At 36.1% G+C, this 27,763-nt stretch overlaps 1 long non-coding RNA gene across 1 annotated transcript in view; it reads right to left on the reverse strand.

Moving 5' to 3' along the window:
• Nucleotides 1-6,444, reverse strand: part of LOC123619609 (uncharacterized) — a 231,667-nt gene extending 225,223 nt beyond the window's left edge. Inside the window, exons 1-2 of the long non-coding RNA XR_012509854.1 lie at nucleotides 6,330-6,444; nucleotides 5,920-6,084 (exon numbers count right to left, since the gene is read on the reverse strand). This is a non-coding gene — a long non-coding RNA (uncharacterized LOC123619609). The remainder of the gene's footprint in view (nucleotides 1-5,919; nucleotides 6,085-6,329) is intronic.
• Nucleotides 6,445-27,763: the final 21,319 nt, after the last annotated feature.

The raw sequence follows: 27,763 nt of genomic DNA on the forward strand, positions 1-27,763 counted from the left end.
CACTGAATATGGCATCTGTGGCATTAGGATGAGAAAACTAAGAACTCTACTGCACTTGCTCAGAAGAATCAGATGTATCCAGTACCATACTTGTCTGTATATCCAACATGCCTGCCTTAACATCTGACCTTGAAATCCTAGAGGTCATCAGTACAATGAAGAGCCATTTCATTTTATTGGGGGGAACAGGAGCTACCCGGCAATTTGTCAAGAGGTAAATAGGATATTAGAATGTCAATAAAGTTTATATATAAAGTACTGAAAGATTTGACACTGAAAGACAGTGGAAAAATCGGATTACAACCAGAAGCAGGCATTTATTAAATAAAGATTTTTTTCATTTGCTTTTCTTTAGGATAATAGATATTAGCATACACTGATGTACTAATGAGAAAACACAAGCATAGTGAGATTAATAAGGTATAGATTAAGATTCAAAATCCTTAAGGCAAGAGATAATGGAAAAAAGATCGTATTTTGAGTGACTGGTCTTTTATTGAGAAAACTCTTCCTTGGAAATGAAAGGATGGATGAAGGTGAATATATGCAGAATTAAGCTTTTAGGTGAGGATAGAAAAATAGAAGTGTGCCAGCTATATATTTCATTTCCTTAAAACATAAATTTCATCATTAGCTGATACAGTGATTGGAAGTGAAAAGTGGAGTAATCTCAGAAATCTGGAAGGAAAGATAAAGTTTCTTAAGAAAAATAGTACTAAGGTTACCACGCTGTGTTTAGAGTTCATCTAATTATGATTTTAATGTGAATCCAGTCTGTTAGGTTATATGATTTGGGTGTGATTAAACTAACGGATCAGAGAGTAACCAGGATAAAATGGGGGGTGAAGACAGGAGGTTGACAAATAGTAAGAAATTCAGGACATGACCAAAGTAGAGGCCCTCATATGTTCAAAAATATTTAAGCAGAAATACTTCAGTAGAGAGGAAGGATAGGGAATTATGGCGACAGAACAGAACGCACGCTTTTAGGATTTTGACATTGTTTAGAATTTGGTGGTGATACATTCTGTGACCTTGGAGTGTCTGAAATATAATGTGCTGGGGAGATGGACTATCCATGATGACTGATGCTACGAAACTGAATAAACTGGGACCAGAAAACAGGCTGGATCATTCACAAAGATGCCTATGGCTCCAGGTAGAATTACTGGAGTTCACAGGGAAAGACAAACTGAGAATCAGTTTGATAATTCAAATTTTCATTGACGGAGTGGGAACATTTGTTGAAATCAAGAAATGAGACCAGGAAGTCGGTAGATGAAGAGAAGAGCCTGGTATCTCTGTTGTGAACATCAGGCAAGTGAGAGGATGGAAGATGAGTATTTTGAAGTATTAATGATGAACAAGGAACACAATTTCTTTTAGATTCACATTTTGCTAGAAAGGATAAGAAAAAGAAAAAGGTTCAAAAACTAAATATAATTATGTAATATGGTAAGTTTTATAAAATTTTCCTGTGATAGCTCTGGAGAAAAGATGAAGATAAATGACTTGGCTGTAGTGTAAACTGATTAATTTACAACTTTTTGAATAGTCTTGATCTCCAAGTATTGAATTATTGATCAATGGTAGCATACAGGAAATGTTTAACTGACATTGTAAAAGCTGGTCCTTAACTGTACCCCATACAACTTGCTTGTTTCTTTAATCAATGACAAATATATGAGGAGACATCAGGTGGTGGGAAGCTGATGGGGGACACTGACTGTTTTGGTTGTGAGGGACGAAAGAATCAGAATCCAAAACAATCACAAGTGTCTGGTAGGGTCAACTAGAATAAATTAAATACAAAAAGGTTTATCTTAACAGATCCTACATTGTACATACAAGATAGTGAGAATCACATTCTGCTCTGCTCTGTCCAGAAAGAGTATTGATGATATTGCATTCAGATTTAGATGTCACATTTTTAAATTAAATCTTAAACTTCTGAGCATTTGCCCCCTGGCCTTGTAACTGGTTTTCAAGGGCACCACATTCCTTCCCACATCGTGGACTTTAAACTTACTTTTCTCTCTCCCTAAACACACCACTCGCTCTACCCCTGGTTATCAGTACAACCAGTCATCTCAGCGCTCCTGAGAAGGTGTAAACACTTAGATTGGGGTAGACACACATATACGCACACACACACATGCTCATCAAAGCTTGCTTCCCCGGTGTCTAACATGATACCTGCCATATGAGGGCTTCTGATCAAATCTTCTGATCTATTACCTTGTTTAAAAAGCTCTTCTTTTAGAAGATCTATTAAGATCTACTAAGTTGTTCTGGTGTCGTAGCAAAATGCAGACCTGAGCGAAGCAGTTTAAAGCTACCGGGGCAGAGTTTAGCTCAACAATTGGGAATGTATTCTAAGAGGAGTAATTATCCAACACATAGACTACTTATAAAAACACTGACTTTTCCATCATTAAAATGTTCATAAATTTTATTTATTTCCTAGGAACATTGCCTTTCACAAAAAAGCATCTCAAAATTAGAATGTCTTTCATGTGATATTGTCTTAAAATTATTACAGTTATTATTTCCAGGTATTCCTGACCACCCAAAATTGTCAGCATTAAACTTGAATAGCTGTTACTGGATTGAAAGTTAATCCTAAGTGTCACCTTCCAGGAATCAAACAGCCGTGGCAAGAGGTGGGTCCACAGTGATTAGATGTGCAGTAACATTCCTGAAGCAGGCTAGTGGTGTGCTCTTGCCAATGCTACAGATAAACAGGGGATGATTTTATGTGGAAAAAGATAAGCATCTTTGACTTGTGAGTTGGTTGATTCAAAATAACAATGTTTTAGGAGTGCAGAAATTTTAGAATTCATTAACCAAATGATGTGCTTTTACTTTGCTTTTGATGTACTCATAAAAGTAATGTATGAAAAAAAAATCCATGCCTGGTAAGTTTTAAAGAAGCCTTTAATAAGTATATAACTTAAATGCTGAGAAAGCACTCCAGAGTAGTTTAATTGGCAGTGTTTTTTTTCCTTTCAAATGGTAAAGTAACATGTGACCAGCAATCAATTTTATATTCTATTAAGTATGATTTAGATTCTAGATTATGCTACCTTTAAAAGAGGCTGTTGAAGAGCGTACACTGGAAATGTCTGGACAAGTGGAACCTAACATACTGCAATTGCAATTTAAATTTATTTGCTTAATGTTTTGGGCTGAATAGTGGCACACTGAAGATGTGAAGTCCTACCCCCAGGACCTGTTAATGTGACCTTATCTAGAAACAGAGTATGCAATCGAGTTAAGATGAGGTTATATTAAACTAGAGCCCTGATTCCAACAGGACTAGTGTCCTGGTAAGAAGAGAAACGAAAGAAACAGGGAGGAGAACACCACGTGAAGACACAGAAATCCAGAGGGAAGGGGGCCATGTGAAGCTGGAAATGGATCGGAAGTGTGACGCTGAAAGCCAAGAACACCCAGGGTGACCAGTAGTGGAAAGAGGCAAAGAAAGGATCCTCCCCTGGAGGTTTCCAAGGAAGCATGACCCCGACAAAACCTCAATTTTGGACATGTAGTTTCCAGAAATCTGAAACAATTCATTTCTATTGCTTTAAAATCTGTAGTTTCCTAGAGTTGCCACAATAAAGTGTGACATGCTGGGTAGCTTTAAACTGCAGAAATGTATTCTTTCACAGCTCCAGAGGCCAGAAGTCTGAAGTCAAAATGTTTGCAGAACCATGATCTCTCAAAGACTCTAGGGGAGGATTTATCTACTCTGTCTTCTTCGCCCCGGTGTCACTGCTAACAATCCCCAGCTTTTCATAGTTTGCAACAGCGTAACTCTGTCTCCATCATCTCATTCTCCTCCTGTGTCTTGATTTCTTTGAATAAGGACACCAGTCATTCTGGATTTAGGGCCCACTCTATACCAGTATGACCTCTTAACTAATTGCCTCTCAACCACCCTACCTCCAAATCAGATAATTTTCTGAGGTACTGGGTACTAGGACATTAGTATGTATTTTTGGAGGACACAATTCAACTCACAACACTTGGGAAGTTCACAAAATAATGCTATTTCCCATATTGGTTAGCCAAAAATCTCAGAAGCGTATCTTTAGTTTTATGATATTGAAAACATGGTTTCTTGTACATACCTTTTAATCCATGCTATTAGGTAAAATGCTAATTTGTATTTACAAGGTGTCTAAATCATATTTTGGATCTTAAACACTCATAAATGTAAAGAAGGTATTTCATCAGGAGATCTGACATGAAAATTTCATTACAGTATATTCTACTGTCCCTATAAGGAAGAAATAAGAGAGACCACATCTGGAACTCTGAAATCTTAATATTCAAGTTAATTACTAATTATTAACGAAACAAGATGGTAATATCATCTCATCTATTCTTTGAAAAACTAAGAGTTCAAAAGACATGACGGATATACAATTTAACTAATCATATTTCAACCTAGTAACAATAAGCTGCCAACCTAATGTGGTTATCAGTATATTCTAGATGGAACCAACTGCTTCCAAATATTAACGGGTCCAGCTGGTGTCCACTTACATTTCCAATATGACAGTTTAAACCCCTAGAACTCATGTTTATATATCTTCTTTCCTTAATTGTGACCTAATTTTTCAATGTTGTTCTCAGTATAAGCGCCATGACTAATAGAAATATGCGAATTCTTTCTACAGTGATTTGGCAGTTCAATTAAAAGTGTGTACCCTTACGTGTGTACATACACGTGTGAGTGCAAGACCATTTGTGATGATGGATTCTGCCCACAGTATGAATGAAAAAGAGCATTTCATTCAAAACGAATTTAGAGTAGTTTTATTTTCATGGTGGAGGAGCCACCAATTTCCCTTCCAGTAGACCCAACACAATTCAAAATGTACTAACATCTAATTGGAACGCACCATCTGTTAACTAGAAATAAAGCGACTTGCGTCACATCTGTCAATTCATCTGTCAGGTTTGGCATGAAGAAAAAGCACTAGTGTAAACCTCTTCCGCGGTTAATATCCGGTGTAATTCATAGCAACACTCTAATGAGTCTCCTGGGCTTTAGGCTTATTTCTTGCCTCCCTTAAAGTCAACTTCTCCTACCACAGAAAAAATAAGAGCGTTTCTTTCCATGAAAAATGAGACAAGCTGGTGCGGGAGCGATTGAACTATGATAAGGGAGTCTTTAAAAGAGTTATCCAAAAGGAATGTGATTTTGGGGGTCCTGGGGAGAGGCAAATATCTAGTTATATCTGTAAGCTCCTGCAGGGTAGGAAGGCCTTTCAATAAACTGAAAAAAGAACTGACAACGCTTTCTCTAACTTCCTGTTGCGAAGTTACAAGTAAGGGGCTAAAACCATTCTGCTCAAGGCCCAAGGACTTCAGCTGCTCCAATGCGCCTCTGTTAACCTGGCATTAAAGACGCTGAAGTCCACTCTTCCCCACCCAGAAATAAAGAGGCGAGTCCCCTTCATCCACAGTGTATCCTGGGCGGTAGCAGGCGGCTGGCCGGGCTCCAGGCCGCGGCCCTCGTGCTCCGCGCCGTTGGCCGAGACCCAAGGCTCAGACACAGCCCGCGCGGCGCTCTTAAGCTTGCGGGGCTGCCCGGGATGCGAGGTCCCCGGCGGCGGGCTGTAGAGCGGCGGCTCCTTAGGAAAGTCGCGCAGAGCAGGAGCCGCTTCCAAGTTGTGTTTTTTTTCCCCCTAAACAAGCTACCATAAAAATACTATGATCCAAAGAAGACAAGGGGTATCTGCTTACCTTCCGTATTTCTCAAGGTCCCGAAGAAAGAGCAAAAGGAAAAATATAAAAGGAAGCAGAAAATCGTAACAAGGTTGGAAAACATGAAACGGAAAAAAAAACTACAGTCTAGAATACTGAAAAACAGACTAACGGAGAAAATAAAAACCAGGAAACACTCACCGGAGAGAGCGGAGGAAAGCGTGGATCTTCCCTGGAGAGCTCGGAACAAACTGAGCCAGAGGAGCCCCGGATATAAGGAGGTGTGGACCTGGCGCCCCGGGCAGGTTAACGGCCCTTATTCACCGCAGCTGGCCCGGCGGAGGCTGCCTCTCCCGTCCGCCGCCTCTGCAGAGAGTAGAGAGAAGCTCTAACTTCTTGAATAAAACTTGGGAACCACCTCAAAAGAAAGCAGTTTGTCTAGGCGCCAAACCAGTGTGGGTTTATCAAGCCCCAGATAAAAGAACAAAGCTTGAGAAAACTCTGGACTTTATATCAGATGCTGAAAAAAAAAAATGTTAAGAAGAGATATAAAGCAGCTTAAACTCAGGAATAAGTGCAAGTTAAGTGTTCTCCCTGGAGATTAGAGGCACCTCGTCAGCCGAGAGGGGCTGGAGAGGGATTCGAGGTGAGCTGCCCAACTGGAAAAATGCCCGAGGAGCCGACATGCCGCGAAACAGCACCTCACCCCCATACAACAAGATGGCGCGCCCCTGGCGTGGCGCGCGCTCCTTTTTAATAATGCTAGTGGCGCATGCGTAGTGTTCATACTGCTGACTCACGCTACTGGCGCATGCGTACATTTACCCCTTACCAGGTGCAAGCTGTTGTGACCTTCCGCCTGGGCCCCACGGCCTACTTACTTATGGCTGCCAACACACCTCTATTTTGGCAGTTGTGGGGATCCACAGCCTGGCTTTCTCTGAGTTCCCCCTTCCGCACCCAGGCCCGCTCTCAACAGAGACCTCGTTGGTCCTTGCATTAAAAGGAACAGACTGTTGGGAAAAACAGGTCTGCAGCTACAAAGGAAAACCACCCACGCCAGCTCTATTCATCAACCTAATTCCTTGTGGTCCCAAGTTGTAAGGAGTGATCACCGAGTGTATTAAAAACAACACAACAAACCCAAAACGGAGTCGCTTATACTAAGCTGCACATTGCCAAACCAAGACCAAAACTTAATTACGGTTTCGACGCTCCCAGAAACAGAAGAGTCAACAAGGAATCACCTGATCAGCACTAGTTAAGTAATCTGCCTGAGACGCCGGTACCATCCCCTAAAGGAAAGCAATTGTAATAACCAACCCGCTTTTTCTGGACAGTAGAACTTCCTTGTTCCCACTTGCCTCTGCCTGTAAGACACTCATTTTGTACAGCTCCACTTTCTATCTGCTAGATCGGATGCTGCTCAACTTGAACTGATTTTTATTCAAATAAATTGTTTAAAAAAAGAATAAAATAATGTGATTTGCAGCAACATGGATAGACCTACAGATTGTCATGCTAAGTGAAGTAAGCCAGAAAGAGAAAGAAAATTCCATATAATATCACTCATATGTGGAATCTAAAAGAAAAGAAAAGAAAAGAAAAGAAAAGAAAAGAACACAATGAATTCATCTACAAAACAGAAACAGACTCCCAGACATAGTAAACAATCATATGGTTACTGGGAAAGGGGGTGGGAAGGGATAAATCTGGGAGTTTGAGCTTTACAAATTTTAGCCACTATATGTAAAAATAGATTAAAATTTTTTTTCTTCTGTATAGCACAGGGAACTATATCTTGGAATAACCTTTAATGAAAAACAATATGAAAATGAATATATGTGTGTATATGCATGACTGGGACATTGTGCTGTGCTCCATAAATTGACACATTGTAACTGACTGTACTTCAATAAAAATAAATTTTAAAAAATGTCTATCCTATATGCTACCAAATACTGAATGCATTTTAATACTTATATGAGAAATAGCTTTTGTCTATGAAATGTTAAGATAGGCCCTCATAAATCATCAGGTTTCTTTGGAAATCAGCAGATAAACTGAATATTAATATATACCCTTTGTTTATTTTCTTGAGATATCCTTATTGAAGTGCATCAAAATACCAGAAGCCAAACTTTTACTATTCATGGGGGAAAACTATGAGAATAAGATATCCTATTGATAAATGCCAGCCACAGAGAGCATACAGCAAAGGTGCCGTCTGTTCTGTGCCTCTGCACGGGAAGACCATGACCTGATGAGTGGAATCTATGGGCAAAAATGAGGCTTAATAAAGGAAAGGAGGTTCTATCTGGTCATTTAAAAGGGAAAGATTCTTTTCAGAGAAAGTGCATTCTTAAAAGTGGACTTTGCAGGTTATATTCCTTGCTTTCATTTCCTTTTCCCCTTTCCAACAGCTTCTAATGTTTCTGGTGTATGTACGTGGGGTGGAGTGGGGAGTCTACGTGGTTTCTGGGAAGCCAGCTTTACTCTGTCCTCCAGGGATAAAACATGCGACCAAGACTAAGCCAATCAACAAGTTTGAGTCCAGGCCATAGTGATTGGCTCCTGTTTGCATGTGACATAAACTCATCTTGGCAGGGTGAGTCTCAGGATCTTTTCCTGGGAGTTTGCCGACGAACATGCACCCTCTTTGATCCATGGATGTGACAGTGAATGTGGAGTGCAAACCAGTGCAAATCCTCTTGAGAAGAGGGAGCAATAGGAAGATAAAATGGGCATAAGGAAGAGGAAAGACAGGAAAGAAAAGGATACAAAGAAGCGAGGGCCTTGATGCCACAATGTATCTCTGGATGGAATCATGCCTGAAGGAAGCCATGTCTCTGGACCTAGTGACTGTACGTAAAAGTCAGTTTTCAATTTTTATTTCTGTTACTTTAAGTTTTATGTTATTTTTGAGCCTAAGCAAACTTATATAACCCATCACTTGAGTTGCAGAGATACAGGGTGGAAGAGAATTTTAATACCAGCATTATGACAGGCTGCTGTGTTGGAGAAATTTGCTACCATTTAATTTGAGCTACTAATATTTGGAAGGGTTTCCTTTTAAAATAAGGACAGACAGATATAGGGTTTTTCTATAATGACCTCACCATCATTTAACTGGGAGTAAAAGGAGTATTTTAGTAACAATCATGGCAAGAATTGCGCATAGTAAGGCATTTTTCCCATTGTCTTAGCTCCTAAGTACATGTGTGCTTGTGAGTGTGAATATCATTCATCATGTGTTGCAGAGAGAAAGAGAGCAGGTGAGGATGAGTGATCTAGAAGCCTATTTCTGGAGAATGTTTCTAGGGCGATAAGACAATGAGCTAAAAATAGTAACACTGAACTAGCAGCCTGAAGACCTGCAAACCTTGAGATCTGTGATTCTATTTCACCTGTGTTTGCAAATCAAGTCCTAGAAACTGGAACCTTCTCTTTGTTTTCATGCTTTTATATCAAAACATTTAATTTATTTTCATTTCTATTTTGTCTTTCTACACTACCAATAAGTGTGATTTTTAAAAAATTTCTGAATATAGTCATTGCTGCTCTAAAAGATTCATTTCTCTTTCCCTGGCCTGTCAAAAAAATTCAATGTCTTCGTCTATAATCCAAAAAAAAAAAAAAAGTTTCAACTCATTATGTCAGTTTCAACATTTGGGCAAATTACTTAAGCTTATTGTGACTCTGCTTTCTCAATGTAAGTGGGAATCATAATACATTTAGGTTTTTAATGAGTTTTGAATAAGATCATGCAAGTAAAGTTCTTAGCACAGAGTCTGGCCCATATTAAGTACTCAGTAATTGCTTCCATTTGACATGTAACTTAGAGGGCCCATGGAGTATCTTCAAATTTTCAAACTTATACTGAGTCTAGAGAAGAAAAATACTATTATATAATATATAAATGCTATTTATATATTACAGACACCAAAACATTTTGCCGGGTATCTTTTCTGTGATGCATAGAAATGAGTTTAGCAGCATTATTTCCAATCTACAGATGAAAAAACTGAGGCTCAGAGGAGTGAAGTGAATCTGCACACAAACAGAAAATGGGAAGTTTAGAACCCAAATCCAGCTGTGGCAACCCTCAGCCCAGTATTCTGTCAGTCATCCTGACCCTCAGGTGAAAGAACTCAGAAGACACCTGCACAAGATGACATGTGTACAGATAAAGAGAAGGAGTTTGAACAGCCTAGAAGTTAGTTGCAACCTACGCCTGATACACCATCAAAGATCAATAAGAATGTGTATGAGCAGGTCCGGTGAATGTAATGTACTTACTTTCATCATGTCTTAAAAATATGGAACTTTGAAGAACTGGGGCCATTTTAGTCTATTCTTAGACCTGGATTAAAGAACATCTAGAGATTAAATAAATCTATATTACAACAATCAGATTTTGCATTAGGATACTACTTTAATTTTTCATGGCCATTTTACATAGTTTTTCTCATTTCTTTCTTTGTGGCATCCCTCTCTCTTGCATGCTCAGAAAAATATTTAAATGTAAAAAGGTGAAAATTATAGTTTCTAGATTAAGCAATATGAACAATCTCATTTAACATTTTCTTGTAAATGATCTGGGTAAAACTCCTTTACTTAGAAATTTCCAGACTTGCATTAGAATGTAGTTTGGTATGGGGAAAGTGACAGGTAACTAAGAATAAGCCACAGAGCTGTACTGTGGAGCGATGTGGATTTTGTATGTAGGACCAGGTACGTTCTAGTGAGAACAAATACAGTGTAAAGTAGAACTTTTCTTTAAATTAAAATATAGTTGATTTACAAGGTTGTATTAGTTTCAGGTGTACAGCAAAGTGATTTGGCTTTATATATATATATAAACATATATATTCTTTTATTATAAGATGTTGAATATAGTTCCCCATTCTATACAGTAGGACCTTATTGTTTATCTATTTTATCTACAGTCATGTGTATCTCTTAATCCCAAACACCTAATTTATCCCACCCTGCCCTTCTACTTTGGTAACCATAAGTTTATTTTCTATGTTTGTGAGTCTGATTCTATTTTTTAAATAAGTTTATTTGTATTATTATTTTAGATTCCACAAATAAGTGATGTCATGTGATAATTTTGTTTTTCTCTGTCTGACTTGGTTCACTTAGTATGATAATCTCTAGGTCCATCCATATTGTTGCAAATGGCATTATTCCATTCTTTTTTATGGCTGAGTAATATTCCACTGTGTATAAATATGTGTGTGTGTGTGTATGTATCTACATGTGTATATATATAATGCCACATCTTCTTTATCCAGTCATCTGATGATGGACATTTAGGTTGTTTCCATTGTAAATAGTGCTTCTATGAACACTTGGGTGCATGTATCTTTTCTAATTAGAGCTTTTGTCTTTTCTGAATATATGCCCAGAAGTGGGATTGCTGGATCATAGGGTAATTCTACTTTTATTTTTTTAAGGAACCTCCATTCTTTCTTTAAGGAAAGAATACTGGGCTGAGGGTCACAACACCTGGAGGTTCTCCATAGTGGCTGCACCAGTTTACATTCCCACTAACAGTGTAGGAGAGTTCCCTTTTCTCCATACCCTCTCCAGCATTTATAGAATTTGTAGAATTTTTGATGATGGCCATTCTAACCAGTGTGACATGACACCTCATTGTTGTTTTGATTTGCACTTTTCTAATAATTAGTGATACTGAACATCTTAGGTAAAGCCTTTGAAAAAGGTAGTCTAAACACTATCACAGTGATAAAAATTTTTCTTTTATTTACAAATCATGGCAAAAGTCTGGAAGTCACTGGAAGCAGGACAATATAGTGTTTCAAACACATAATCAGTTCAGTGCTTGGTACCAGCATTAAAGGAAGTAGAGATGAATTTGTGTGGAAATTTTATTTTTATTTTGGGGAAGCAATGGTACATGAGACCTCGAATAGTTTTTGCAGTTGTGAAGGCCAAGGTTTAAGAGATGGTGTTATTACTCATCTGCTCATCAGCTTACTAGTGACACAGTAAAGGAGAGGGCTCAGTGTGCAGACGTCTAGTCTGACCAGCTGGGCAGGAGTAGCCTGTCTTTTCCAGACGGCACCATGTACAGGGCTCATGCAGCCTGACTTGATGATGGAGAAATCAGCACAGGCAGTTGCTAGGGAGCTAGGGCTCCAGCTAGAAAGAGGAGAAAGTTCACAGATCTGGAGGAGGTGGTGAATAAGCTGAGTGTGGAGCCAGTCTGGTTATTAAGGGTTGTGTATATCATGCTAAAGAGCTTAAGGTTCTTCTGCAGTGATACAGGGTGCAACTGAGGTGTTCACGCTTTGAAGATACTGTCAATGGAGGCTCGTATTGCCATAGTCAAGCTAAGACTTGGAAGAGTTGGTCCACTGGTCTGATTTAGTGCTGCTATATTTTGTAATGTCCTTGAGAATCAAAAACCAAACCTATAGGATAGAACCGAAAGATTTTTGATACATCCAATACCATTTATTAAACCTAATTTAGGAGTTGAAAACTGCTATTAAAAGTTCTTGTACAATAAATGAAATAAATGCCTTTTTTTTCTTTTCACCCTTAAATTTACATTTGTTACACACACCCAGACTCTCCTGAGCTTCCCTAAGGACTACTCAAGGAGACATCAGTAGAAAACTTTCATTTAATCCCTCAAATATTGAAAGTATCTGAAAGCTCTTTTCTTCACTTACCAAGAGCTGCTGCTGTTCCATGTCAACAGCACAGATGTTTCCCCTCTTCCTGTCGTCATAATTAGAAAACTCCAGCTTTGCTGTAAGGAAGCAGGAGTGATAAGGAATCCTTTCATTGGTAAATTGCTTTATGAGGTATAAGTATACGTCTGTATAGTAGGGAATTATGCCATTGAGAATGCTATTAAAAACATAAGGGTTTCGAAAAGGAAAAGAAAACGAAAATACAAACATGATAGTTAAAAGGTACACTTTGTGATGCTTTAAACCTTAGAAACAAAATTGCACTCGAATTTCTTTCCAAGTCCAAAAGAAGTTTTAGGGTAGATTTCTGCTTCTGTATCCATTCAAAGTGTCTTAAAGGTCTTTGCACAACTTGTTGCTAATTGTCCTAGGGTAATCTGACCCTGTCCCTTTCTGAAGTTCTTTTTTTCCTGAGAGATAAATAGGAGCCACCAAAAATCTTTGAAATGAATGAGGTTGAGCTATACTCTTACCCACAGACCCCCAAGTAAAATGTAAGCCTTACGAATAAATCCTCTCCTTCAAACTAATGCTTATGAAACAAATATTTATTAATAAGCTCTTGGGAGAAGTCCCTGTGCTTTGTCCTTTCAGGAGCTCCAGTCCCACCTTACGTAAAAGTTGACTTACAATGGGTACAATAAATTCCCACAGGCAAGGTTCTGTACCTAGTAGTTGACATCTGGCATCAAGCTGGACACCAGGTCTGTTCAGGAATAAAACCTTGAGAGGAGAGTAAAGCCTAGAGGCTTCACTGGATTCTTACACTATGTGAGTACAAAACTGGGGGATGCTTCCAGCATACTTTCAACAGATCCAAAATACATAACCTGAAGACCTCTCATTTTACCAGGGATATCCCATCTTTAACATTCCTCATACTGGACAATGGAATACTGTTTTTACTGATAAAAAAGCATTTTTGAGCATTCATTATGCTGATTAGCAAAACATTGGATTTTAATGGAGAAATGGATAACGGGTTGCCTGTGTACTGTGCTTTCTTTAGGGCACATTAATGGACCGGGATTATCTCTGAACCTAAACTGCACACATGTAACATTTCAGTAAGAAGTGAGTCATATTTTTTTTTTAAATAAAGTATAGACATTGCAAAATACCTCCCCAGTTTTAAACAGAGAGAATGTGATTTATGATGATAAGTCCGAGATAAAAAGGCTTATTAGCTAGTTGCAATATATCAAAGAATAAGAAGCTTGAATTATACAAGTCTGTGCTAATTCCTGATCTCTTCTGCGGCTTATGAAGCAATGTCGCTCAGCTGTCTTTTGGTATCCGTGGGGGACTGGTTCCAGGACCCTCTGCAGATACGAACATACACAAATGCTCAATTTCGTATATCAAATGGTGTAGTAGTTGCATACAATTTATGCATATCCTCCCGTGTATTTTAAATCATCTCTAGATTACTTATAATACCTAATACAATGTAAATGCTATGAAAAAGCTGTATATACAATGTAAATGCTATATGAATTGTTGCCAGTGCATGGCAAATTCAAGTTTTGCTTGTTGAAATTTTCTGGAATTTTTTCCCCGAATATTTTCAATCCATGGTTGGTTGAATCCCTGGTTGGTTGAATCCACAAATGGGAAATTTGTGGGTACAGTGAGCCAACTGTATTGTTAAAAGCATCAGAACTGTGGAATCAACAAGACCATGGCATAACCTTGGGAAATAACCTTGGGAAAGTCACTACCCACTAGACTCAGTTTCCTCACTCGTTAAAAGGGTGGAAATCCTCACCCTGCAAGATTGTTGTGAGACTTAACTATCAACAGGATGATACCTAATGCATTACTTGGCCCCACAAAATCCAATCAACATGTGTTTCCCTTCCTTTTTGAATTGACAAAACTGAAATAGGACCTGATAATCAAAACACAAAAACGTGTGCCTAAGTACCTACAGAGTAAGATGTGGTTCCAAGAAACTTAATAGGTAAACACAAGAAAACAACAATTTAAAGACTCTTTAGTTGAGTAAAACTCAAACTTTTTACATCGGGGTTATCACAAGAAATAGAGCAAACTAGACATGAGAGCTGTGTGTTTCCGAGAACTGTGGTGGGAGAAGTAACACACTGCTTTTAAGTCTGAAGGGCTTTGAATTGCAGTGAATCGGTGTGGTTCTCCCTTATAAAATGACTTAAAATTTCCTGCTGACAATTTTATTTTTTGATAATTGTATTTTGTTATGTATTTTATTATCCTAAAATTACTTGTGTAACAAAAGAAAATTATTTCCCTTCAGTTCCTTCTTTCCGTTTCCATTTTTTAAAATGGAATGGGGTTTGAAGAACCCTCTCACTGATTGTTAATAATTGACAGGCAAATGTTTGCACCTGTGTCTTTGAATTGATACACATAAATTGTGAGTGATACTGCTCAAAATAACAGTCATTAGAATACTTGCATAATTCCTAACTCTAAAGACATTGCCTCAACCACAGGGGAAAAGAACTCAAATATCAGTCCTCATAAGAAACACTTCCTTAAAATAAAAATTATCCATTTCATTGGAGAAATCTTCAAAATCCGAGGAATAACTTCCATTAGAGATATGTAGGGAGCCACTTGGACCTGCCCAGAGATTTTGGTAACTTCTTTTCGAAGATACAACTAAAATTACTCTGTAAGTTTAGGTTTGTTTAAAGATAGTGTATAATTTTTTTACATTACATAATGATCTTTCTACCAATAGATCAATACAAATTAAGAATTTTGCTTCAATCTTGTAACTAGGATTTTTTTGTGTAAAAGATATAAGAGTATTTAGAGTATCATTTGACATGCAGATTATTGCCTACAGTCTATGTAAGCTCAAATACATTTGCCTTGGTTCCTCAGAGACTGGAAAAACTATAAACTGGATTACAAATAATACTAAAAACCAACACTCATTGAGCATTTACTAAATGTCAAGCACTCTTGAGAAGTTTGCTTGGACTACCTCATTCAATCTCAATATTTGATTCAGCCAAGTAATATCATGAGTAATTGAGACTTTAAAAAATTGTATCTTACTACTTTTAATTGTCAATTAATTGAAAACTTGAAAGTTGAACGTTTTTACACCCCCTTCATTGTGTTCAGTCATAGAAGACTGTTTATAAATAATTCTCCAATCCTAGATTCTTAAAATGTTCTTCAAAATCTATTTCTGCCTTCAGCTCTATTTCACTGTCTTAATGTTTCTCTTTTTTCCTGATTTTTCCTTCCATATGTTTTCCACCTCATTTTTTTGTCTTTCCCTTTGTATTTCCCCTCTGTTCTTCTTATATCCACATCTTGGTTCTTTTATTCCTCTTTCTTTCTTCTATAGCTCTGAATTGTATCATCTCTACATTATTTTTAGTTCCTACTTGTTTACTTTGCTGCTTTTTTCCTTCCCAAATCCTTCTTAGCCATCACCATTTAACTGATCCATTGATGCTTCTAGGTCATCTTTAGCTAAATATTTTGTCCTTATTCTTGTTTCTTCTATTTCAAGGACCATCTCATCTAATCAAGAATAGGTGAGGACAACCGTAATTCCATGTGGTTTAGGAAGAGCTTGTTCTGAAGAAACAAGATGCTTTTGTAGTGGTGGGCAGACATGTTCAACATCGACATTGGCTTCTATTTCTCTGTAGCAAAATGTCAGTAGGCAAGAAAGAAAAGCACACGACTGGAGAGATGGAATTCTCTTCTAACTCTGGGAAATTTCTGACTATGACACAAATGCTATCCCAGTAGGACTTTTCTTTGATTGTTTTGATTCTATTGAAGTTGAGAATAAAAATTAGAGAAGAAAGAAAATTTTACACATTGTAACTTTATTTTACCCATGTCTTTTTAGTTTCTTGACCCTCATGCTGTCATGCTTTGAGAAATCTGCTTGAATAACCTAATCGCTGTAGGTAGGAATACAACATAGATTCAAGCCCCACAGGCTGAAAGGTTTAAATCCGTTAATCTTTCTGAGCCTTTTCTGCCTCAATGTAAAACAGGAAGATTGATCTCTCGCCTGCTTGAAGGCTATTGGCTGTCTCCTGATGAATGGTATGCATACTGTCTACCTTATTCAATAGTAACCTGATAAAGAGATGCTTAAAGCTTGCTATAACTCAATAAAGTAACTTGCTAAATTTCTATCCCCAATAATTTAATAATACCAATGATCTGTCATTTGTTTTAACTGAAATGTTCATTATTAGATTAATATTGGGGTTGCAGTGGGAGTGTCTGTGAACTAGACATAGAGTTCAGCTAGGTCTCAATGGTAAACTATTTTGTTATCTATTGTATTTCAATTTTTTAGGACTGATTTTTCAGTCTTTCAGTTTTTACATTGGTTTGTATCAATCAATGCTCTTATTTTACTTAATTGGTATAGTCCCTAGAAAATAACACACATGAGGTTTTAATGAAAACTTTTTATCACATAAGTCCTTTTCCCTGATTGAATTTTTGTAGAAGGTATAATACCAATTCTCATCATACTATTAATATAACATGTCATTTTCCTATAAAAAGACATTTTTTTTGAATCAGGAATAAGTGACTATAAAACTATTTTCTTTTTTTTTTCTACTGTTTACTTAAGTATGTATGAAGTTAAATAAAATATATACTTGTGGCAACTTGTAATAAACTTCTAAAAATTGAATAATTTTCATAATTAATTGCAAGTGATTTTCTCTATCATGCTCTTCTTGTCCCTGCTTCCCTGTAGCTTTGTACCATCCAGCTAATCTCATATATTCACACACCTACCCAATCTTTAAAAGCTGACCAGTTAACCAGAACTAGTTGTCAACTTACCAGCAATCACACAGAGTGTACAGAGGTGATGTGTAAATTGTCTCCATTAACAGATTTTTTTTTGGTAGTCATAACTTCAATATGATATTTTGTTGATTTTCCCTGCACAGTATAATGTGTCTTTTGTTTGTTTGTTTTAAGACTATTGCCTTGGTCTTAGACCACTCATCTTCCTCTCGCCTTCCTGCTCCTGTTTTATCTTCTTTCTCTCTGGCCTGGTCTAAGCCTTGTTCTCTGAACATTCTTGACTGTGTTCTGCCGTCTCCCTCTAAGTGTATAGATTCACTACTCTCTGGCCTACTCAGCTATTTCTAGAAAATTCAGTTCAGACCCAATCTGCTTTTATTCTTAAGCATGGGATTGAATTCATATTTAAATAAATTGAACAAATGAACCACAATGATTGTAACTATTAATCATTTCTAGGCCTTATCTACTTGTTCTTTAAACCTAAATCCAAGGCTATCCACTCCCTTGAAACTGGCAGAAATAAAATAATAGCAATTACTTCATGTCATACGAAGAAAAGCAGATACATCATTATTAAGATTAACTTTTGACTCTGATCCTTTAACACACTAAGTTAAATTTATTTTATTATATTCCTCATAAGTATAAAAATCACTTTCTTTCCCGTCTTCTACCTCTTTGCTAGTTGTCTTTCAGAAAGGAAAGTTTAATATCAGCTCTCTTGAAATTTGCCTTGGGACCTTAGGCTTCTACAATGAGCACAGACACCATAAGGTACAGCCTCTCCCTTCGGGCTGTGCAGCCTACTGGTCGGGCCGTAGGATGATGACCTTGTTCAAAACTAGAGGCAAGTGACTATCAGTCAGCTTTTCCCCGTGAGCATATGGGCCATGTGATCTTTGGGTCAAGAATGGAAACTACTGGAGGCGATTTAAGATACGTTAAATAGCTCGTTTTCATAGAAGTTTCAGTGAGTTTACTACATTTAAGTGCCTTAAATTCCCTTTAGGTAGAACCAATGAATAACAGCTGCACAAGAATCTCCAGAAGACTGACCACAATAAAACGAGATTTCTTTTTTAGCTGACATCTACCGGCTGTGTCCTGTGTAATTAAATGTTTGCTTTACATGATTTCTCTCCTTTAACTCTGAAACTTTATGAGGCAATTGTTCTCACCTGCATTTACAGAGCAGAAATTTGATACCTAAAGAAATTAAGTTACTGTCCCTAGAAGTCTTAGATAAAAAAATAATTAAAGTCAGAATTTAAATTCATGTGTTCCTGACATCAAAACACCTACTCTGAACTACAATGTCAGACTGTCTATCAAAGTACTCTTTACCTCCAGGAATCAACATCCATCACCTCATACAGAGCAATAAGCTCATTTCGTAAGAATATTTTTAGAGTAAATTCCTTGTGAGTTACTTTGTCTCTGTAGTAAAGGAAGTAGAGCCTGGAATTGTTTAGGTGAATTTGTAGGGTTAGTAAGGAAATGGCTAGAGAATGAACGAGCTACCCTGAGTACCCCAGGGAATCTGAGCAATCTGGACTATAAACATAATGTTATATAATCTTTGAGGATATTGCTTCCTCTGACTCGTCTGTGAACTAAACGTTCTGGTACTTCTGTTGCTTGCAGGTGTACCTGCACAGATGTGGCTGCCGCCTTGCCAGTCATTGAATGGCAGCCAATCTTGTTTGTGGAACGTGGCAATAAAGCCATCAGCAAATGTTATCAATGTGCTCAACTTTAGTTTATGAATAGGAAATTTTAGTAACCCTTAATCACTCACTTGGTACCTCACCAGCAAATAGCCTGCAGTTTAAGATTCAAAATTAAAATCTACAGAATTGTATGCTAGCAAAATTAAGAGCTCCTGGGGGCTCAGTTTGCAGCTGAGAGATTTCATGTCATATTGGAGATATGTCCGTTTCATGTCCGTTTACCTCTGTGAGATTTCATGTCATATTGGAGATTTGACTCTTCAGGCCATCCACATTTGAAAGGATAATAATTGAACACAGCTTCAAAGCTATTAAAAAGAACAGTAATTTCCCTATAGCTTACTTTTGAATGGCTCATTATTTTATTCCTGTTTGTGCAAGAATATTTATCATTTCCCACCATTCTGCCACCACCCGACCCTTATCTGGATGGACAAAATGCATCTTTTTGACTCACATCTCAGGACTATTGTGGCTAAAGATACACTGAGTAACTTGAGCTAGGAGAGACTTCCAAGAATCCACATAGTTTACGTATGTTAGAAGGAGATTCTTCATGCTAGTTCAAAGGGATTCTCCAAGCTCTCTACAACCCTCTGAGCTACACAGCCATTATTAAACTATTTCAAGACAGAATTAAGTAGAGTCAAACAGTAATCTTCTAATTTTAGCATCTTTTCAATCTGGAAAGACTGAGATTTTCCCCAATCATCTAGTCTGGTTCTCTTTGCTTAATTATCTTCCCCTTCATTAATGTTTTAACTCTTATATTTTACTATAAGCAGCAGAAACAAGCCAAACAGTACCTTCAATATTTTGAAAAGTCTCCTCAGCTAAACATCCAGGATCAATTCATTCTAAGATTTCTGCCACTCTATAACCAGTACCCACATTCCTCCAGTTTCCAGTAACACATTTCTCATTTTCCTTTGAGCCCTCACCACCAGCATTTTAATGTTTACCAGCAATCTGTTTATAAAGATGGAAGCATTTTCTAAGACAGTGGAGGTTTTTCTTTTTATTGTGTTTCTCGGGTCCATCTGAGCCATCACTGAGAATGCTTTTAATGTTCATACATAATACAGGTTTTATTTACTATGATCATTATTTCCTTTTGAGTCCTAACCAACAGTCTTCAATATCCATATTTCTAATAACTGTTTATTCAAGACAATCTAATCTTTTATTATTATTATGCTCAAAGTGCTTTCAAGTGCTATATATTAACCAATTCCAAAGCTACATCTGCATTTTTAGGCATTCATTACATCAGGACCCTACTTTCAGCCCCAAAATCTATATTGGTTTCCTATTGTTGCCGTAACCAACTGCCACAGCTTTATGACTTAAAAAAAATTGTTTTGTATAGTTCTGGAGGTCAGAAATCCAAAATGAGTCTCATGGAGCTAAAATCAAGGTGTCGGCATGCTGGTTCCTTCTGGAGACTCCAGACGATGATCTATTTCTTGCTTCTTCCAGCTGCTACAGACTTCCGGCATTACTTGGTTTGTGGCCACATCACTTAGTTCTTTTGCTTCTGCTGGGACATCTGCTCCTACTCTGACTTTGACTCCCTCGTATCTCTCTAGTACTGAATGTTGTGATCATACTAGGTGCACAGAGGTAATTCAGAATAAACTCCCCAACCCTTTTAATGACATCTGCAAAGTCCCTCTGTCACGTAAAATAACATAAGCACATGTTTCAGGGATGAAAATTTTGGAGGCATTATTCATATGTGTGTTTGTGAGTGTGTGTTTGTGCATACATACACATACACTTTTTTTTTTTCCTTTTCTTTTCTGGGGAAAACCAGCCATTCACTTTGATATCTCTACTCTATTCTATGTAAGTATTTGTAATTCATGTAAAGATTTAGAAAAGATAAACAAGTTTCTAGCAAAATGAAAATTTTCAATCCTATTTATAAAAGAAATATTAAACCTGAATAGTCTTATAACTTTTAAAACTTTAATCCAGAAAATAATTTACCCAGAATAATATACCATGCCAATAATATTTTCATGAGAGATTATAAAACAGTCAAGAAAAAATTACTTCAAACTTATACAAAATGTCCTAGAAAACAAACAAAATAATAAAACTCCCCCAGATAGTTGGCAGTACAGATAGGGAAATTATAGAAGAATTTTGTTCATAAAATGTATGCAGCTATTCCAAATAAATCTAAGAAATGCTATGCAGTAGTGCCTGTAAAAACAAATATATCATGATTATGTTGTATTTGCATAAGAATAAAGTGTTTCATCAAAATAACTGAAAAAAGGAATTAATGGTGATCTTACTAGACACAAAATTTGATAAGATTCAAAATATATTTGTAATAAACTTAAAAATTAATACCACCTTAGCAAACTAGGAATAAAAAGGGCTATTCTTATTCTGGTAAAGAATATCTGCAAAATCTACATGATACATCAAATGTAGAAAGTTTTTCACTTAAAATCAGGAACATGTCAAAGACTCCCCATACTTCAACTTCTGTTCAGAAACTTCTTGGTGATCTAGTCAGCTCAGTAAGGCAAGTCAAATAAGCAAAACATAGAAGGATCACAAAGTAAGACAACTGTCTTTTTTCACAGGTGATGACTTTCAGAGGAGAAAACTGCAGAGACCATGGAATGTATTAAAATTTTAAATGTAAATATATAAATTATTAAAATTAATAAGAGAATTTTAACATTTGTTGAATATAAAATTAGTACTAATATAACAAATGCACTTTTCTGCACTAGCAGAAAATATTTAGAAAATGTAATTTTAAAATATACCATTTAGAATAACAAAAGAAGGTATAAAGTACTGGGTAATATGCATCATAAAAAATTCATGTATCTCTAGAAAAGTATGTAATTTTAATAGACATATTAATAGAAACAAAGTAACTAAGAAAAATAAGTAAATGGAAGAGATCTGCTGTGCCTGAGGAGAGGACTCAATCAAATTTTTAAAAAAGCATGCATTCTCCCCAAAATCATCTATACATTAAATCAATTTTCTGGCTCTTTCCAATGTTGATCTGTATGGGCAAAGGGCTAAATATAACCAAGGCAACTTTGAAGAAGTGCAAGATGAGGAATCTTGCTTCACAACACAGGAAAACTTACTATAAAATCAGATTAATTATTGTAGTGTCATAATGCTGAAGGGCTACCAAAGTATTTCATATAATAGAACTGGAAGCCCAGAAAAAAAAAATAAGTACATATCTACGGAAACTTTATATATGGTAGAACAAGTTTGTAGATCATGAGGAACAGAAAGAAGAAATTAATAATTAGGGCTGAGAAAATCGATTATCTTTTTGAATATGTATTGGATCTACACCTCTCTTCGGTCACAAACATCAATTTCAGGTAGTTGAAAGACAAAAATGTAAAAAGCAGAACTACTAAATTTTCTGAAGAACATATAGGATTAATAGTTTCTAACATCCGTGTAGGGAACTGTTTCTTTTTAATATTTTTTATTGAGTTATTTGATAACACAAGCAAAGTAAACATTTAAAAGAATAAGAATTACTAACATATAAAATAAGGAGAGGTGAAAATAGCGACTTTAAAGAAAACTGTCTCTTTAGAAAAACCTAACAAACCCCACCTTAACTAAATGATCAAACTTAGTAAGTCATATTAGTATCGTTTACCCTTGATGTGGTGTTACAAGAAGGACACGTCTCCCCAAACCCATATCCCCACATAATCATGGGAAAACATCAAACAGATCCAGATTGAAAGATATTCTACAAGATCTTGACTATTATCCTTCAAAAGACTCAAGGTAACGAAAAACAAGGAATGACTGAGAAACTATCACAGATGAGAGACTAAGACATAATGACAAGGCAATATGCTATCCTGGCAGAGAAAAATGGAATTAGTGGAAAATGTACTGGAATCTGAACAAAGTCTGTGGTTTAGTGGCTATGTTTGGCCAGTTTTAATTTCTTAGTTTTGATAAATGTACAACGATTAGTTAAGATGTTAACATTGGGGAGAGCTGAGTGAAGCCATAGGAACTCTCTGCAATATCTTTACAAATCTCTTGAAAATCTAAACTCATTTCAAAATTAAAAGGTTTTAAAAACTACAAGATTTCTGATTTGACTATATATAATACCCAGAAAAAAAATCAAATCTTCTAGTGTCACATGACTTTATAATTTACTTTTAAAGTCAATTTTAGGAAAAATATTTGCAATGCCTATAACTAACCACAGATTAGTATTAAGAACAGATGAAGACACTACAAAAAAAAAAGAATAACAGCATGTAAGTAAAAGACAGACAACCCAATAGAAAATGTCGCTGGACATGAAGAACAAATCAAATACACTCATCCAGTCACTGTGGCATAGTAAAATGGCATAATTACATTGGAGAGAAATATAACAGTATCTAACCAATGAGTATAAACATATTCTTCAATTCAGCAGTTCTAGTTTTTTGTTTATTCACGAAGGTTCCACATATATGAATATATATTTGCATTACCAAAAAACAATGAGAACATTTCAATCCTCCTTAAGAAGAGAACAGCTCACTAATATCAGCAATATTCTTGCAATGATATATTACTTATTAATTAGAAAAAGTAAATTTAAGCTATTTGTTTCAGTGTGGACAAATAATAAAAATTCATTGCTAAAAAAGCAAGGTAAGTTACAAAATATTATATACATAAGAATATATGTGTGTATAAAATGCTATGCTATTTAAAAATAACATTAAAACATTCAAAGCCATACAGATAAGAAAGTTACAAAGATATCCATGTAATAATAAGCACCAAATTCAAGATGGTGAATCTCTCTTGGAGGAGGAAGTAATGAAACAAGAACACAAAGTGAGGCTTCAGTGGTATTGGGGAAGATATAAGATGCATATTGCATAAATTACTTAAAAAATTCATAATGTTAGCTATTAAAGGGAAGCATGATGGAATAAAAGAGGCTTTTAATAGATTTATAACACTTTGGAAAAAAACGAAGGCTCTAACTGGAGTGGAGCACACTAAAAAATATTAGACACATCATCATTTTAAATGTCCCCTAGATTTCAAGATCATAATGCAGAGGGAGATGGCTGGGTTGCCATCAAGTTGCTCTTTACCAATTACTTTGTAAATAGTTATAAAAATTCTTAAAACACTTCTCTCATTGTGTTGGCATCGATCCCTTCCTTTTAGTATTTTGCAAAACACTTATTTACATGTTGCACTCATTCTCTAGGGGCTAATTTTGTGAGCTTCAGAACAAAATTAAACAAGCTCAAAGATTATATAAACTCAAATGCTATATTTAAATGATCGAAGCCACTAAGGCAAAATGTCAGCACGATTAACAATACTTTGCTAGGAAACTAGTTCCATATAATAGAAAATATAGCCCCAGACCCCCTATCCCATTAAAATGTAAATACACAAACATCCTAATATGTTTCTTCCAAACTTTTTTCACACAAATTGAGCTGTACTTTATGCATGAGGCTGTAGCTAAAATTGTCTTATTTCACATCTGCATTGTGATTCCTGGAGGTTTTAGCATTTGATGCCAGAAGAGATGAAACTTACACTCAGAAATCCATCTGGAGAAAAGTAAGGGTAATCTTTCATTCCTTGTGTGTTATACATTACTGGATCGGATTCAGAAAGTTTGCATTAGTTTAAATCAACTTGGAAACCATTTTTTTTTTTTAAGGGACAGATATTTAGTTAATGTGAGATGCTTCAGACAGAATCGACAATGCTCACGCATTCTAAAGTTTCTTTATACCTGAAAGACACTTTATAAGAATGAAACATTTGCATATATTTTCCAAAATTTTTTCTCTTGTCAGGTATCACTATACTTCCTGAGAGCTGAGAATGTGATGGTTTAGAACAGCATCTTGGGAGTAATATAGCCTGGCATCAAATCTGTGCTCATCATTCATAAACTACATTCATGACCAAGAAATAAGTTCCCTAACCTCTCAGGGTTCATTTCCATCATCTGAAGTGCAAATGATAAGCACATCTACCTTGTGATGCTTTTGCACAGATCAGATGACATAAAGTACTTAGAATGATATCTTGGACACATTAGGATGATTTCAGAAAGGAACACACACACACACACACACACACACACACACACACAGAAATTAAAATTATTCTGAGCCTATTTCTGCAGGACATAGTTAAACAGTCAATGGAGAACACCAATGAGGGTAGATCAGTAAGGACAATTTTCTAGAAGCTGTGTAAGTATTTTCTTCTCAGAGTTTGCTGTTGAAAAAATTATTAAATAAGGACCACTTTGAGTTATAGTAGAGTCTATCTGCAAAAGCTTTTAAGTTCACGTTGTAAAACCATCAAGAAGGTTAAAATCATGCACCATGAATCACATAGTTGATAATACTACAGTGGAGTTATTTAGGAACTGTGTACAAAAAAAGGGGGGAAAGTAATAAAAATAACTTAGATTAAGCTCTTTCCCCCTCTAGAGTCTCTATTTAAGTTTTATACAGGTGAGTTCATACTTGTTAAAGATAAGAGATGGCTCTGAATTTCACTTAGCTTCCAAACATCTGGACAAAGCTGTGACCCATGAGGGATGACATTTAATGAAAGATGAGCTATGGATTTTATACTAATTTGGGTCTCACCAATGCCACGGTCGGCTCCTCAGGCAGACTAGACATCATGGTTTGTCTTCACGGGGGGCCTTGTTCTCTGATGAGAATCTGCAGTTCAGTGGACGTTGTTCATGACTAAAGGGCTCACACTGAATCAGAGGACAAGGATCAGCTGACTTCATGTCTATGTACAGAAAACATTCCCTGCAGAGAAACAAGATCAAAGAAGTGAAGAAACGCTTATACGTTCCTCTTAGAAATTGTTCTTAATTCCAGTTAGGTCCAAACATGACATGCCACTAACTTAGGAAATTTACTCTCAGTAGGATGAGATTGAAAAATACGGTCTTGGAAACTTCTTTTGGAATTGCTGATCTATTACCCTCAGCATTTCTAAACTAAAATTCTTCTAGGAAAAAATTTGATTCACATGGTAATCAGGGAAGAAAGTTTTTAGACCACTTTATAACCTGTATTCTAATGGAGAATACCCTACAATAATAGATGCTGTGCTAAAAATTATGCCCTGACTACAAATGGAAGAAAATTAGAAAAATATCTGAAATATATACGATTTAAGCAATTTTTTTATCTTAAGAAGATAGGGAGATTTGAATACACGTGATTTTAATTGGATTTTTACAAAAGTATTTACATTTCTCACATTAATATTTTAAAGCCCAAACTAGAATCATGCTAAAATTTCATGTTCTAATGTTCATAATTACAAAGTTAAGAGGCAGCGATGATAAAATTTGAAATAATGATATTGTTTCAAGCTGCAACTGATTATCTCACAGTTGTTTAACTTCAAATAAATCATTTACGTTTGAGGACCTCTGTTTACTAATCTGTAAAATGAATATAATGTCTTACTCACAAAGTGATGTTATTCTGTTTTTCCCAGCCCTGCTTGACCTACAGCAATAATAATAGCTCCCTCCATGGACTACCACCTCGTCAGTAGGGCAGCGGGGCCTAAGGCTAGCAGCTGCATATTCAGGACCAATTCCTTGCTGGCAGACAGGGTCTGGAATGGGTTTAGGATAAGAGTTTTCTTCTAGCAGCACAGAGCCAAGATCCCTTTTTTATTATAACATATGAGCTGTTTTCATTTAAAAGTCTTTTTATAATACATCATCTCAAATTACTTAATAGAAATAATTGTATATATTAATTGTTAAAATCTTTCAATGTAGCTATACTCCAAGACCAGGAAACTCGTATCCTACTATGTAACACCAAGCACAGTTTAAACTGACATTGAATATATTATTATAGTAGATAAATCAAGTAGAATAGAATTTCAAATGCTCACCACCAAAAATATACAATAAAACTGATAGAATCCAAATCTATGAAAATTTCTACCCTTATTTTATGTCCCCTTCTATGAATGGTGTTTGCACATATTTCCAGGAGTTGTATAAATGAAACAGAGGATATGCTTTATTGACTTTCCAACGCAAGACCTTCATATATAGGAATTTATACTGTAATGCTGTTAACTTTTACTTTAGACCAGATTCATCTATGCAGTTTCAGTCTTGTGTTACTCTAATGTGGTTACAGGATGATAGAAATGTAACATTCCCACTCTAAAGAATGAAAGGTAAAGAAAAAAAATCTTTTCTCTGTTTTCCATAAGAAAAGCCTCTCATATTTTCTGTTCAGTTTTTAGGTGACAGCATTCTGTATTGTCAGGTGGATAATATAAAACTGTGCCTAAAATAGATCTTTAAACGTTAAAATCTTCTTCCACATTATAATTAACATCCAGCTTGAGTTTCATGACTAAGTAGCTTTTGAATTTTTATCAACATGTCCTGTAAGTCTTAGCTTTAACCTCCATATTCCATTTTTACATGCATTTTATTATAACATATAAGCTATTTTCATTTAAAAGTCTTTTTTATAAATCAACTCAAATTATGTAATAGAAATAATTGTATATATTGATTGTTAAAATCTTTCAATATAGCTATGCTGGAAGACCATAAGTGATGGTTGAACCCCTAATTGTGTTACATGCCCCAGGAGTCTCCTAATGTCTTTCTATTCCTTTATCTTCCACTCTCTGATTTATTACCTTCAGCATATAAGGAATCTATTGAAATGTTAAGCCTGCTTAAACACTTCTGCCTGTGTT

The sequence above is a fragment of the Camelus bactrianus genome, chromosome 10 (assembly GCF_048773025.1).
Source record: "Camelus bactrianus isolate YW-2024 breed Bactrian camel chromosome 10, ASM4877302v1, whole genome shotgun sequence".
In the NCBI taxonomy this organism is placed as follows: domain Eukaryota; kingdom Metazoa; phylum Chordata; class Mammalia; order Artiodactyla; family Camelidae; genus Camelus; species Camelus bactrianus.